Source organism: Musa acuminata, chromosome BXJ1-3 (assembly GCF_036884655.1).
Source record: "Musa acuminata AAA Group cultivar baxijiao chromosome BXJ1-3, Cavendish_Baxijiao_AAA, whole genome shotgun sequence".
In the NCBI taxonomy this organism is placed as follows: Eukaryota; Viridiplantae; Streptophyta; class Magnoliopsida; order Zingiberales; family Musaceae; genus Musa; species Musa acuminata.
Window position 1 is genome coordinate 9,330,027 of NC_088329.1, and position 14,826 is coordinate 9,344,852.

Consider the following 14,826-nt stretch of genomic DNA (forward strand, 5'->3'; position numbering starts at 1 on the left):
ATTGTTGTGAAGCACACAACCTTATTTACATCATCATGTAAAATTCGTATCATAAGAGAAGAAGATTCATATTGAAGATTGTACGTTCATAATTCATCATATAAAATGCATACTATACTTAAACATTATATAGAACTCGTATATAAAAAAAACGCATATTGTAATTTTATAATTCACCATATAAAATTTGTACGCAAGCATCGTAACAACTCATATAGAAAAATGCATATGGCTTATTGCGTACACTATACGATCATGATTTAAGTGAATGACCCAAAGAAATAAGAAAAGTCTGAAAATGAAATTTAACAAATTCATGACCTTGTTGGATAGAATTCGATCCGGAAAAAAAAATTGAGGGAATGTATCTGAGAAATTTAGAAATCCAGAAGAAGTGAGAAAGGGAACTTATGCATATGAATTATTAGGTTTGAGATATCAAGATCAAGTGTTTATTACATAAGATTTCAAATAATTATTGCATCATGATCTTATAAGTATCATTTTGTAACTAACCGTTTTAATTCTTATGATCCCCTTTTTATTATTTTGGCTAGAGAGTTTTATGAGTTATTTTGGATCTATAGTCATAAGCCTTGAGCATCGAAAATCAAAGTATCATCTCTTGCTCCTAGCTTATGATGATGCATTTATCTACAAAAAGAGATGATTTTTAGGTACCAATTTGACATTGGGTACCTCAAAAATCGATCTACATAGCTTATCATATTGCATTGAGTCATTTGAGGTTCTTTTAGGAACTCAAATCAATTTATGTGGACTATATCTCTTAAATGGACATTTGCATGCAACATGTGCAAGTTTACAACAAAAGTTGCATTTGGTATGAGGTGATACATGCAAGGTAGGGCCTTTAATAAAGGTGGTTGGATTTTGGTGAGAACTATTCATAAATTCGATTCCGTCTTTTTTATGAATATGACCCTTATTGACAAGGATCATGTTCAAGGACTTGCTACCAACCTCAAATTTCTTTAAGGTTTCTTTGAGTAACAAGTTTTCCTTTTGAAGTATTTTTAGTTCATGGCATTTTATGTAGGAAGCTAAGTTATTTTCATGCTCAATCTTTATTCTATCAAGGTCGCTAATAAGAGAAGCATGTTCCTTTTTCAAAGAGTTATACTTTTTACTCAAGATTCTACATTCATCAAAGAATTCATGAAAAGCAATTGAAAGCTCATCGAAAGTTAAATTTACATCTAATGAACTTGTTACCTCATCTCCAATAGTCATTAGCGTATAGTGAGCAACTTGCTCGGTGTCCTCTTCTTTGGAAACACTTGAGTCGTCTCATATAGCTTTGAGAGCCTTCTTCTTTAGTTGTCTCCTCTTTGCTTGGGAGCATTCACTCTTGAAATGTCCCAACTTCTTGCATTCATAATATATCAATTGTTCTTTCTCAGGTTTAAATTTATTTTTAGTATTATTTTTAGATTTATTTCTTTTTATGAATCTTTTGAACTTATTTGTTAAGAGTGACACATCATCATCAAAGTCCTCATCACTTGAGTTTTCTTTCAAATTGTCTTCTTGTGTTCTCAGTGTCATATCCTTCCTGTTCTTTGGAAGGGTGTCCTCAAGCTCTTCATGAGCTTTACATGTCATTTCATAGGTTATTAGTGACCCAATTAGTTCTTCAAGAGGAAAAATATTTAGATCTTTGGCCTTTTGAATGACCATTATTTTAGGGTCCCAACTTTTTGGTAGGGATCTTAAAATCTTATTAATAAGTTCAAAATCCGAGAAACTTTTACCAAGTCCTTTTAGACCATTGACGACATTCGTAAATCGGGTATATATGTCTCCAATGGTCTCACTCGGTTTCATTCGAAATAACTCATAAGAATGCATCAAAATATTAATTTTTGAGTCTTTCACTCTACTAATGCCTTCATGAGTCACTTCGAGTGTATGCCAAATATCAAAAGTCATTTTACAAATTGATACTTGATTAAACTCGTTTTTATCTAATGTACAAAATAAGACATTCATAGCCTTGGCATTTAAAGTGAAAGTCTTCTTCTCCAACTCATTCCAATCGTTCATTGGAAGATAAGACTTTTGAAACCCATTTTCTATAATATTTTATAATTTAAAATCCATTGAAATTAGGAAGATCCTCATTTTAGTCTTCCAATATGTGTAATCTGTCTAATTGAACATGGGCGGACGTGTAATTGAATGACTCTCTTGGTTGCTAATAAATGTCATCTCTCTTGGGTTTCAAACCAAACGAGAGTGAACCTTGCTCTGTTACCAATTTTTAGGATCAAGAGCGGCACTAAGAGGGGGGGTGAATTAATACAGTGGAAAACTTTCATGATTTCAAAAGATTTTGTTTCGATTAAAATCGATTCCGATGAAAATGGTTTTGATTTTACTTTTAATTTGAACTTAAAAGCTTTTCATAAAAATGTAAGAGAAGATTAAGGAGATTTGTAGTAATGTAAATTACATAAATGAAAAACATCGATTTCGTAAAATCTTCGTACGATTAAAAATAATCTCGGAAGGTATTTAGTTGAAAACATATATGAGATGTAGGCGTAGTAAAAGCATAATAAGGAGGAGAGGCAGTTTGCTATAAAAGTAAATTGCTCAAAGTAAATACAAACCGAGTTTTAGAGTGGTTCAGTCAATGTGACCTACTGTAATCAAATCAAATATTTAAGTTAGGAATTGATTTTATTTCCTTACTTGTTATTATAATTTAAGAAAATCTTAATCTACTTCCTTGTTTGTTGATATGAATTAAGGAAATAACTATTAAGTATTCCAAATATGATGATATCATATTTGTTAGTATATTAAATGAAAATAATTTATATTAAATAAATATAAAAATTAAAATGAATTTCCCTTAATAGAGGCTCACCTCCTCCTATTTAAAGGGGAGGGATTTTTCTCCTTCGTTCCTCACCTAGTCGAACCTAACAGCGGGAGGAACGAGGAGTTACACCCCATTGACAAGAGAACGAGGAGTTACACCCTGTTGACAAGAGGTAGGTTTCTCTACCTTTCTTAAATTTAAAAGTTTTAGCTTCTATTTTGATTCTTTAAATGTTGAAAGTTTTATAGTTTGAAAAATGTGTATCAATTCTTTAAATGTCAAAATTTTTGTATTAAAGTAATCAGTTAAAGTTTTCATAATATTCTTTGACCCATGATTAAGGTTTTTATTGTAAAATTAAATATGTTAAAAAGGTATATGTTTTATATGATATATTTTCTGTATTACAGTTTATCTTTAATCTTGTCTGGATTAAAATCTTGTTAGACTAGAATATGTTATCTAAAATCCTTTTTTGATATTCTTTGATATGAAATTTAAAATATATTATTCTGAATGATTTAAAATATGACTAGAATATGTTGAAATTTTATATGTATTGAAAACATGATTTTTATTTGAATTTAGAAGGCTATTTCCTTGTATTAAAACTTATCTCCCAATCTCTCTTTTAATGTCTTATGATTTCTAGTCAAATTTAGAACGTTATTTCCTTGTATTAAAGTTTTTCTCCTCATCTATCTTTAATGCATTATTATGTTTTTATTTATGTTGTTAATAGGTATATGCTATGATATGAAATTGAATATTAATTGGAATGAAATTGCTCACAAGCTAGGCCCAACCCACGGGTCAGGCCTTGGCCCGTAGGCTACCCCAGCCCAACCCATGGGTCAGGTCACATGCGACGCACATGACTAGTTCATGAGCCAGGGCTGGGCCAGTTTTGTGTAATGCATGCTCAGTCATGTATAATGCACATGACCAGTAGATGGACTGGCTCAATCTAGCTCAATATTATTGTTAAACTTGAGCCCAAATATTGATTGAACTAAACTAGACTTGATTAGTCTAGATCAATTCAGGGTAATTCCGAATTGATTGACTTATTCAAGTTAGTTTAACCTAAATTGAACTTAATCTAGTCTAAATTATACTAGTCTAGGGTGGTTCCAAACTAATTAAATAAGGATTAGAGATCAGTTCAGTTAGGCTCTAGTAAATCGAGTTCAATTGAATCGATTAAACTAGAGTTCAAATCAATTGAGAGCTAATTTATATTATTTAATATTGATGATATTTGAAAGAGACGTTTTAAATATATTATTTCATCTCAAAATGGACATGACCAGTGTGAGATTATATTATTTTCCTGCCGAGAGCAGGTAGGGCGATTCCCTTCGGGGATTAGCGGGCCGTCAGACGTGGCGGCTAGACGGTTCCTCCATTCGCTGTTAGGAGGAACGTGTCCCCACTTTGGCGGGTGTCGGACACCACTCCATCCGCTGTTGGGAGTGTGATATGAGTTTGCCTCCATCCGCTGTTGGGAGAACACAAACTCATCCCGTAGGATAAAGCCTCTCCATTCGCTATTGGGGGAGTGCTTCTTCGGGTACTTGATATACGCCAATGGGATGATTGATTGAATTTTGATTATGTATACATTTTGAGTTGACTTTTGGGATTCCTACTCAGCGTTGCTGAATTTTCTTTATTTTTTTTATTTTCAGAGCAGCCTCCCTCTAGTACTAAATCGGATTCCAGTGGAGAACAAACCTTCCTCTACCGCTAGGTAGAGCCACTTGGATGATTCTTGAAGTTAGCATCACTATGTTTACTTTTTATTTATGATTCGATGAATAAATGAATTGTTATAAATGAATTATAATAAATATTTATGAATAATGAATAAAGTGATGTTTTCTATTTGGCCTTGTGGAAAGATATATATATATATATATATATATATATATATATCCATAATGTGATATCTTTTATGGTATCAAAGCATGGTCTAGGGCCTGTAGGTGTATTAGGTCCCTTGATTGACTCTAACTGATGATTGTCTTTAACCTATTATAGGAGTAATGGAGTCAATTCCAGAAATTAGTGGTCTTGTCACTCGGGGTGCTCATGGTCGTAATGCTATTGGTCTACGCACTCGGAGAGGTGTTCAAATAAATAATAACTTGGAAGCTCCACGCATCGTAGAGCAAACCCAGTCCTCCCGTACACTTGTCACTAATTATGGGCCAGCTTCTCCGACTTCGCAGAATGCCCCTCATGCCCCATGTCACATCCTGGATATATATATATATATATATATATATATATATATATATATATATATATATATATATATATATATATATATATATATATATATATATATATATATATATATATCTTTCCACACATTTAGGCCAAATAGATAAACATCACTTTATTCATCATTCATAAACATTTATTACAATTCATTTATTACAATCCATTTATTCATCGAATCATAAATAAAAAGTAAACATAGTGATGTTAACTTCAAGAATCATCCAAGTGGCTCTACCTAGCGGTAGAGGAAGGTCCGCTCTCCACTGGAATCCGATTTAGTACTAAAGGGAGGCTGCTCTGAAAATTAAAAAAAATAAAAAAAATTCAGCAACGCTGAGTAGGAACCCCAAAAGTCAACTCAAAATGTATACATAATCAAAATTCAATCAATCATCCCATTGGCGTATATCAAGTACCCGAAGGAGCACTCCCCTAACAACGGATGGAGAGGCTTGATCCTATGGGATGAGTTTGTGTTCTCCCAACAGCGGATGGAGGCAAACTCATATCACACTCCCAACAGCGGATGGAGTGGTGTCCCACACCCGCCAAAGTGGGGACACGTTCCTCTCAACAGCGGATGGAGGAACCGTCTAGCCGCCACGTCTGACGACCCGCTAATCCCCGAAGGGAATCGCCCTACCTGCTCTCGGCAGGAAAATAATATAATCTCACACTAGTCATGTCCATTTTGGGATAAAATAACATATTTAAAACGTCTCTTTCAAATATCATCAATATCAAATAATATAAATTAGCCCTCAATTGAATTGAACTCTAGTTTAATCGATTCAATTGAACTCGATTTACTAGAGCCTAACTGAATTGATCTCTAATCCTTATTTAACTGGTTTGAAACCACCATAGACTAGTATAATTTAGACTAAATTAAGTTCAATTTAGGTTAAACTAACTTGAATAAGTCAATCAATTCGAAATCACCCTGAATTGATCTAGACTACTCAAGTCTAGTTTAGTTCAATCAATATTTGGGCTTAAGTTCAACAATAATATTGGGCTAGATTGAGCTAGTCCATCTACTGGTCATGTGCATTATACATGATTGAGCATGCATTACACAAAACTGGCCCAGCCTTGGCTCATGGACTAGTCATATGCGTCACATGTGACCACCCATAATGGTTGGGCTGGGGTAGCCTACGGGCCAAGGCCTGACCCGTGGGTTGGGCCTGGCCTGTGAGCAATTTCATTCCAATTAATATTCAATTTCATATCATAGCATATACCCATTAACAACATAAATAAAAACATAATAATGCATTAAAAGATAGACGAGGAGAAAAGCTTTAATACAAGGAAATAACATTCTAAATTTGACTAGAAATCATAAGACATTAAAAGAGAGACTGGGAGATAAGTTTTAATACAAGTAAATAGTCTTCTAAATTCAAATAAAAATCATGTTTTCAATACATATAAAATTTCAATATATTCTAGTCATATTTTAAATCATTCAGAATAATATATTTTAAATTTCAGATCAAAGAATATCAAAAAAGGATTTTAGATAACATATTCTAGTCTAACAAGATTTTAATCCAGACAAGATTAAAGATAAACTATAATATAGAAAATATATCATATAAAACATATACCTTTTTAACATATTTAATTCTATAATAAAAACCTTAATCATGGGTCAAAGAATATTATGAAAACTTTAACTGATTACTTTAATACAAAAATTTTGACATTTAAAGAATTGATATACATTTTTCAAACTATAAAACTTTCAACGTTTAAAGAATCAAAATAGAAGCTAAAACTTTTAAATTTAAGAAAGGTAGGGAAACCTACCTCTTGTCCGTTCTTTTGTCAACAGGGTGTAACTCCTCGTTACTCCCGCTGCTAGGCTCGACTAAGTGAGGAACGAAGGAGAGAAATCCCTCCCCTTTAAATAGGAGGAGGTGAGCCTCTATTAAGGGAATTTTATTTTAATTTTTATATTTATTTAATATAAATTATTTCCATTTAATATACTAACAAATATGATATCATCATATTTGGAATACTTAATAGTTATTTCCTTAATTCATATCAACAGAAGTAGATTAAGATTTCCTTAAATTATAATAACAAGTAAGGAAATAAAATCAATTCTTAACTTAAATATTTGATTTGATTACACCCCAGCACCCGTCAATGCTCAAGATGATGTACACAGAGTCCTCAATGCTATTAGAGGATACTTTGAGCGTCAGGAGGAATGAGATGAAATTCCACGGGGTAGGAATAATACTTTAGATCACTTTAAGAGATTGGGACCACCAATTTTTGAGGGCAAGCCAGACCCAATCTTTGCTGAACGTTGGATTTGTCAAGTGGAAAAGACATTCAGAGCTATCGAATGTAGGGAAAATCAGAAAGTGCCCTTCGCTTCTTTCATTTTGGAAGGGAAGGCAGACACTTGGTGGACCTCAAAAAGGAGGATGTTAGAGGCTGGAGGTAATGTGGTAACTTGGGAGCAGTTTAAAGATGCATTTTATGAGCAGTTCTTTCCTGATTCAGTTCGCTTTGAGAAACAACAAGAGTTCCTTAGCATCCACTAAGGAAATAGAACTGTAATGGAATATGATCATCATTTCATTGAGTTGGCTCAGTTCTCTCCACATATTGCTTTTAATGAAAGTCAAAGAGCTCGTCATTTTAAGAGGGGACTTCGATCATCAATTAGAAAGTCTGTTGCAGTACTGATTTTACCAACATATGCTGAAGTGTTAAATCGAGCTTTGGTGGTAGAGAAATTAGATAATGAATTACAACAAGCAAAAGATCGAAAGCGACTTTTTAGTACTACACCATTTACGTATGGGGGATCACATTTTGGACCCTCAAAGAAAGGAAAAGGTAAACAGTTTGAGCATCAACAAGCAGGAGCGCCTAGCAATCAAGTTGTTATAAGATGTTATTTCTGTGGGAAGACGGATCATGTTTCCACCTCATGCCCCATGGGACAACGCGTATGTTTTTATTGTCAACAACCGGGGCACATGTCAAAGGATTGCCCGCGGAAGCAACATCAATGCTGAGCTCCACCCCAAACAACTAGACAACAACAACTACGACCCAGAGAGGAAGGACAGGCAAGAGTCTACGCACTGACTCGTCAAGATGCTGAAGCTTCGGGATCTATTATTAAATGTATCATCATACTCTGTGGTATGCCAGCATCTGTGCTTATTGATTCTGGTTCTACACATTCTTTTATATCACCCTATTTTGCTATGAAATTGCATAAGAATCGTGAGACAATGAATAATGCATTAATGGTAGTAACACCAGTTGGGAACTCTTTGATAGTTGATCAGATATATAGAAACTGTGTTATTACTATTGAAAGTCACGATTTGCTAGTAGATCTTATTCTATTAGAATTTCAAGATTTCGACGCTATCTTGGGTATGGACTGGCTTTCAGCATACTATGCAAGTGTCGATTGTTTTCGAAAGACCGTTACTTTCTCACCTCCAGATCAACCACCTTTCAAGTTCATTGGGATTCAAGAAAAGTTTCCTTTTATTATTTCAGCCTTGAGTGCTACCCAACTATTACTGAAGGGATGTCAGGGATACATGGCCTTCATTTCTAGAGAAAAATCTAAGAAGCCAGTATTAAAGGACATCCCTATTGTGCGGGATTTTTTAGATGTTTTTCTTGAAGATATACTTGCACTGCCACCAAATAGACAGATTGAATTTACAATCGATCTTCTACCTGGTACTGAACCTATTTCTAAACCTCCGTATAGAATGGCACCAATTGAGTTGGAGTTAAAGAAACAGATCCAAGAGCTTTTGGACAAGGGTTTTATTCGACCCAGTGTATCATCTTGGGGTGCCCCTGTCCTATTTGTGAAGAAGAAAGATGGATCTATGCGACTATGCATCGATTATAGATAGCTCAACCAAGTGACCATAAAGAATAAATATCCTCTTCCCCGAATAGATGACCTGTTTGATCAACTTCAAGGTACTCAGGTATACTCAAAGATTGATTTGAGATTTGGGTATCATCAACTGAAGATAAGGGAAGGAGATATACATAAAACTGTCTTTAGAACAAGATATGGTCATTATGAATTCTTAGTAATGCCTTTTGGACTAACAAATGCACCAGCTGCCTTCATGGACCTCATGAATAGGGTGTTCCACCCTTATCTCGATAAATTTGTAATTGTGTTCATTGATGATATCCTGATCTACTCCAAAAGCATAGTAGAGCATGAACACCATCTTAAGACAGTTCTGGAAGTCCCAAGGCAAGAGAAACTATATACCAAGTTAAGCAAGTGTAACTTCTGGCTCAATGAAATTATGTTTCTCGGTCATGTAATTTCGAGTGCTGGCATATCTGTTGACCCTCACAAGATTGAAGCTGTGATAAAATGGAAGCAGCCTTCGAATGTTTCAGAGATTAGAAGCTTCTTGGGTTTGGCTGGATACTATAGAAGATTCATAGAAGGCTTTTTAAAAATAGCAGCACCATTGACCAAGTTGACACAAAAGAACATAAAATTCATGTGGGATAATAAATGTCAACAAAGTTTTCAAGAATTGAAGAAGAGATTAACCAGTGCTCCTATCTTGGTGATTCCTTTAGGGGGAGAAGGTTTTGTAGTGTATAGTGATGCCTCACTACAAGGGCTTGGTTGCGTTCTAATGCAAAACGAGATGAAAGTTGCTTATGCATCGAGACAATTAAAGCCTCATGAAAAGAACTATCCTACTCATGACTTAGAACTAGCAGCTATCATTTTTGCACTGAAAATTTAGAGGCATTATCTCTATGGACAGACTTTCGAAATCTTCACAGATCATAAGAGTCTCAAATATATTTTCACATAGAAAGATTTAAATATGAGACAAAGAAGGTGGTTGGAATTTCTAAATGATTGTGATTTTAATATCAACTACCATCCTGGGAAAGCTAATGTAGTTACTGATGCCTTAAGCAGAAATACCTATAGTCTTGTAGCCTATATGAATATTCAAAGGAATTCTATGATGACGGAGTTAGCAGACTTAAAACTTAAACTTTTATCATAGACAAATAAAGGTTTTCTTATGTGTTTGATGGCACAATCATTTTTTGTGGAAAAGGTTAAAGAAGGTCAGAAGGAAGATACATATCTTCAAATGATAGTTATGGAAATAGCTCAAGGTTCTAGACCTGAATTCCTCCAAGCCGAAGATGGTTCTATTACATTCCACAATCGACTTTGTGTTCCCGAAAGCCATCTAGTAAAGATGCAATTATTAGAGGAGACACATAGATCAAAATTTAATATCCATCCCGGGACTACTAAGATGTATCGAGATTTACGCCAAAACTATTGGTGGCGTGGTATGAAGAGAGATATAGCAGAGTTTGTCTCTAAATGTCTGATATGTCAACAGGTGAAGATAGAACATCGAGTACCTACGGGAAAGTTGCAAAGGATTTCGATTCCTGAATGGAAGTGAAGTCACTATAGATTTTGTGACAGGATTACCCAAGACTGTGAAAGGATATAATGGAATTTGGGTAATAGTAGACATACTTACTAAATCTGCTCACTTCCTTCCTATTAACAAGAAGTATGCTAGTCATAGGTGCCCAACAAGCCAATCACGTGAGTGATGACACGTGTGACTTGATACAGAACCTTTTTGCTTATTATATTTTGGCGTATATCACTTTATAACTATTGCATATGTGCATATATATTGTGATGTCCTTGGATTTGTGCAATGGGAATCGGATCGTGATGAGATCACGATAATGAGATCGATTCACCTTTAAACACATATCCTAAATAATCCCGGTCATAGGTTACTTGAGAGGGACATCGTGATAACCGGATAGACTGGTGTGCTGTATACCCGTCCATATGATGGATGTAGCTAGTCTCATAGCTGCTCGTGTAGGGACACTAGGGATACAGTACAGGTGCTCATTGGAGAATGAGTTCACTGATTGATCCGCTTACGGAATGCTGGATGGTTGATGATGCCTTATTGTCAGATAGCGATTCCGTAGTCCTAGTGGTGTATCTGGTCCTTAGACTTGAGACACCAAGGATGTCCTGTATGAGTGCTCCACTCTTTGATACCAGACTTATAGGTTTGGCTGTCCCAGATCTAGTATAGCTGGTCATTGGGAGTGGTAGTCGACCTTACGAGGGCTATTGAGTGTTGATAGAGGATTATCCACTCTCGGCGTCATGAGAGGAATATCCCATGTGTTCTTGCTCAGACAAATCCCTGGCCAGGGTCATTCGGGTTGAGAGAGAAAGAGTTCTCCGGGAGAATCCGATTAGAGCGAAACTCGAGTAGAAACCATATGGGTCTGACAACACCATGCTCGATATACGATCTCTGGGATATTAGATGAATGAGAGATTATAGGTACACGGTAACTGAGAACAGACAGGTCCAATGGATTGGATTCCCCTGTATCGTCTGAGGACTATGGCATAGTGGCCTAGTACGTCCGTAGTCGATGAGTCGAGTGAATTATTACAGAGATAATAATTCACTGAGTTAGAAGGAGTTCTGACAGGTATGACTCACGGCCAGCTCGATATTGGGCCTAGAGGGTCACACACATATGGTAGGCATTGTGATGAGTAGAGGTTCGGATATGAGATATCCAACGGAGCCCTTGTCTTATTGGATGCAGATCTAATATCCACTAAGGGAGGACCCATTAGGGTTTGACAGGGGATCTCTATAAATATGAGGGATTCAGAGCCTCATAGGCTAGAGCCTTTGCTTACCTTTCTTATTCTCCTCTTCCTCTCCACCTCAGGGCAGGCCTGGAGTTTTGAGGAGCGTCGTTGCAACCCTGCTGTGTGGATCACCGCTAGAGAGGAGGACGCTTGACCTCCTTTACCCTCTCCTAAGGATCTGCAAGGAAATAGGGATATATGATCTCCCTAGTTAACACAACCTACTTTATACGCAGTTTTAAGTTTCGTGGATTTTGCGCACCAATCTTTGCACGATGACGAACATCTCTTTAGGAATCGGGGATTTTGTTTTCTTGTTCTTCCGCTGCGCATGTGATGTCGCCCCCATGATTTCCCAACAAAGTATTCATTGGATAAACTAGCAAGCTTATATATTAAGGAAATTATTCGATATCATGGGATGTCAGTTAGCATTATCTCAGATAGAGATCCAAGATTCACCCCCAAATTTTGGGGAAGTCTACAAAAATTTTTGGGCACGCAGTTAAAGTTTAGTACAGCCTTTCACCCCCAAACTGATAGTCAATCTGAAAGGACAATACAAACTCTTGAAGATCTCTTAAGAGCATGTGCTTTGGACTTTGGTGGGAGTTGGGATATGCACTTACATCTAATTGAGTTTTTTTATAATAATAGTTACCACTCTAGCATACAGATGGCTCCATTTGAAGCTCTTTATGGAAGAAAGTGCAGATCACCTATATATTGGGATGAGGTAGGAGAATGGAATCTTTTGGGGCCTCAATTAATTCAAAAAGATACTGATAATATTCAAATTATATGCCAAAGATTATTAACAGCTCAAAGTCATCAGAAAAGTTATGCAGATCGAAGGCGAAGAGATCTAGAGTTCGAAGTTGGTGAGCACATCTTCTTAAAGGTGTCGCCAACTAAGGGAGTTATGAGGTTTGGTTAAAGGGGAAAGTTAGCCCTAAGATTTATTGGCCCATTTGAGATCTTACAAAAGGTTGGGCCTGTAACATACAGATTGGTATTGCCTCCGGCTTTGGCTAGCATTCATGGTGTATTCCACATGTCAATGCTTCGAAGATATATCAGGGATCCATCACATGTCATATCTTACCAACCTCTACAACTACGAGATGATGCCACTTTTAGAGAACAACCAACCTAGATCTTGGAAAGAAAAAAAACATGTTCTAAGGAACAAAATTATACCTTTGGTAAAGATTTGTTGGCAACAACACCATTCAGACCAAGAGGCAACGTGGGAAAGAGAAGAAGATATGCGAGAGCAGTATCCTCATCTATTCTATTAAGGTAAGCTAAATTTGGGAACCAAATTTCCTATGGGAGGGGAGAAATGTAATCAAATCAAATATTTAAGTTAGGAATTGATTTTATTTCCTTACTTGTTATTATAATTTAAGGAAATCTTAATCTACTTCATTGTTTGTTGATATGAATTAAGGAAATAACTATTAAGTATTCCAAATATGATGATATTATATTTGTTAGTATATTAAATAAATATAAAAATTAAAATAAATTTCCCTTAATAGAGGCTCACCTCCTCCTATTTAAAGGGGAGGGATTTCTCTCATTCGTTCCTCACTTAGTCGAGCCTAGCAGCGGGAGGAACGAGGAGTTACACCCTGTTGACAAGAGAACGAGGAGTTACACCCTATTGACAAGAGGTAGGTTTCCCTACCTTTCTTAAATTTAAAAGTTTTAGCTTCTATTTTGATTCTTTAAATGTTGAAAGTTTTATAGTTTGAAAAATGTGTATCAATTCTTTAAATGTCAAAATTTTTGTATTAAAGTAATCAGTTAAAGTTTTCATAATATTCTTTGACCCATGATTAAGGTTTTTATTATAAAATTAAATATGTTAAAAAGGTATATGTTTTATATAATATATTTTCTGTATTACAGTTTATCTTTAATCTTGTCTGGATTAAAATCTTGTTAGACTAGAATATGTTATCTAAAATCCTTTTTTGATATTCTTTGATATGAAATTTAAAATATATTATTCTGATTAAAATATGACTAGAATATGTTGAAATTTTATATGTATTGAAAACATGATTTTTATTTGAATTTAGAAGGCTATTTCCTTGTATTAAAACTTATCTCCCAATCTCTCTTTTAATGTCTTATGATTTCTAGTCAAATTTAGAACGTTATTTCCTTGTATTAAAGCTTTTCTCCTCGTTAATGCATTATTATGTTTTTATTTATGTTGTTAATAGGTATATGCTATGATATGAAATTGAATATTAATTGGAATGAAATTGCTCACAGGCCAGGCCCAACCCACGGGTCAGGCCTTGGCCCGTAGGCTACCCCAGCCCAACCATTATGGGTGGTCACATGCGACGCACATGACTAGTCCATGAGCTAGGGCTGGGCTAGTTTTGTGTAATGCATGCTCAGTCATGTATAATGCACATGACCAGTAGATGGACTGGCTCAATCTAGCTCAATATTATTGTTGAACTTGAGCTCAAATATTGATTGAACTAAACTACACTTGATTAGTCTAGATCAATTCAGGGTGATTCCGAATTGATTGACTTATTCAAGTTAGTTTAACCTAAATTGAACTTAATCTAGTCTAAATTATGCTAGTCTAGGGTGGTTCCAGACCAGTTAAATAATGATTAGAGATCAGTTCAGTTAGGCTCTAGTAAATCGAGTTCAATTGAATCGATTAAACTAGAGTTCAAGTCAATTGAGAGCTAATTTATATTATTTGATATTGATGATATTTGAAAGAGACGTTTTAAATATGTTATTGCATCCCAAAATGGACATGACTAGTGTGAGATTATATTATTTTCCTGCCGAGAGCAGGTAGGGCGATTCCCTTCGGGGATTAGCGGGCCGTCAGACGTGGCGACTAGACGGTTCCTCCATCCGTTGTTGGGAGGAACGTGTCCCCACTTTGGCGGGTGTGGGACATCACTCC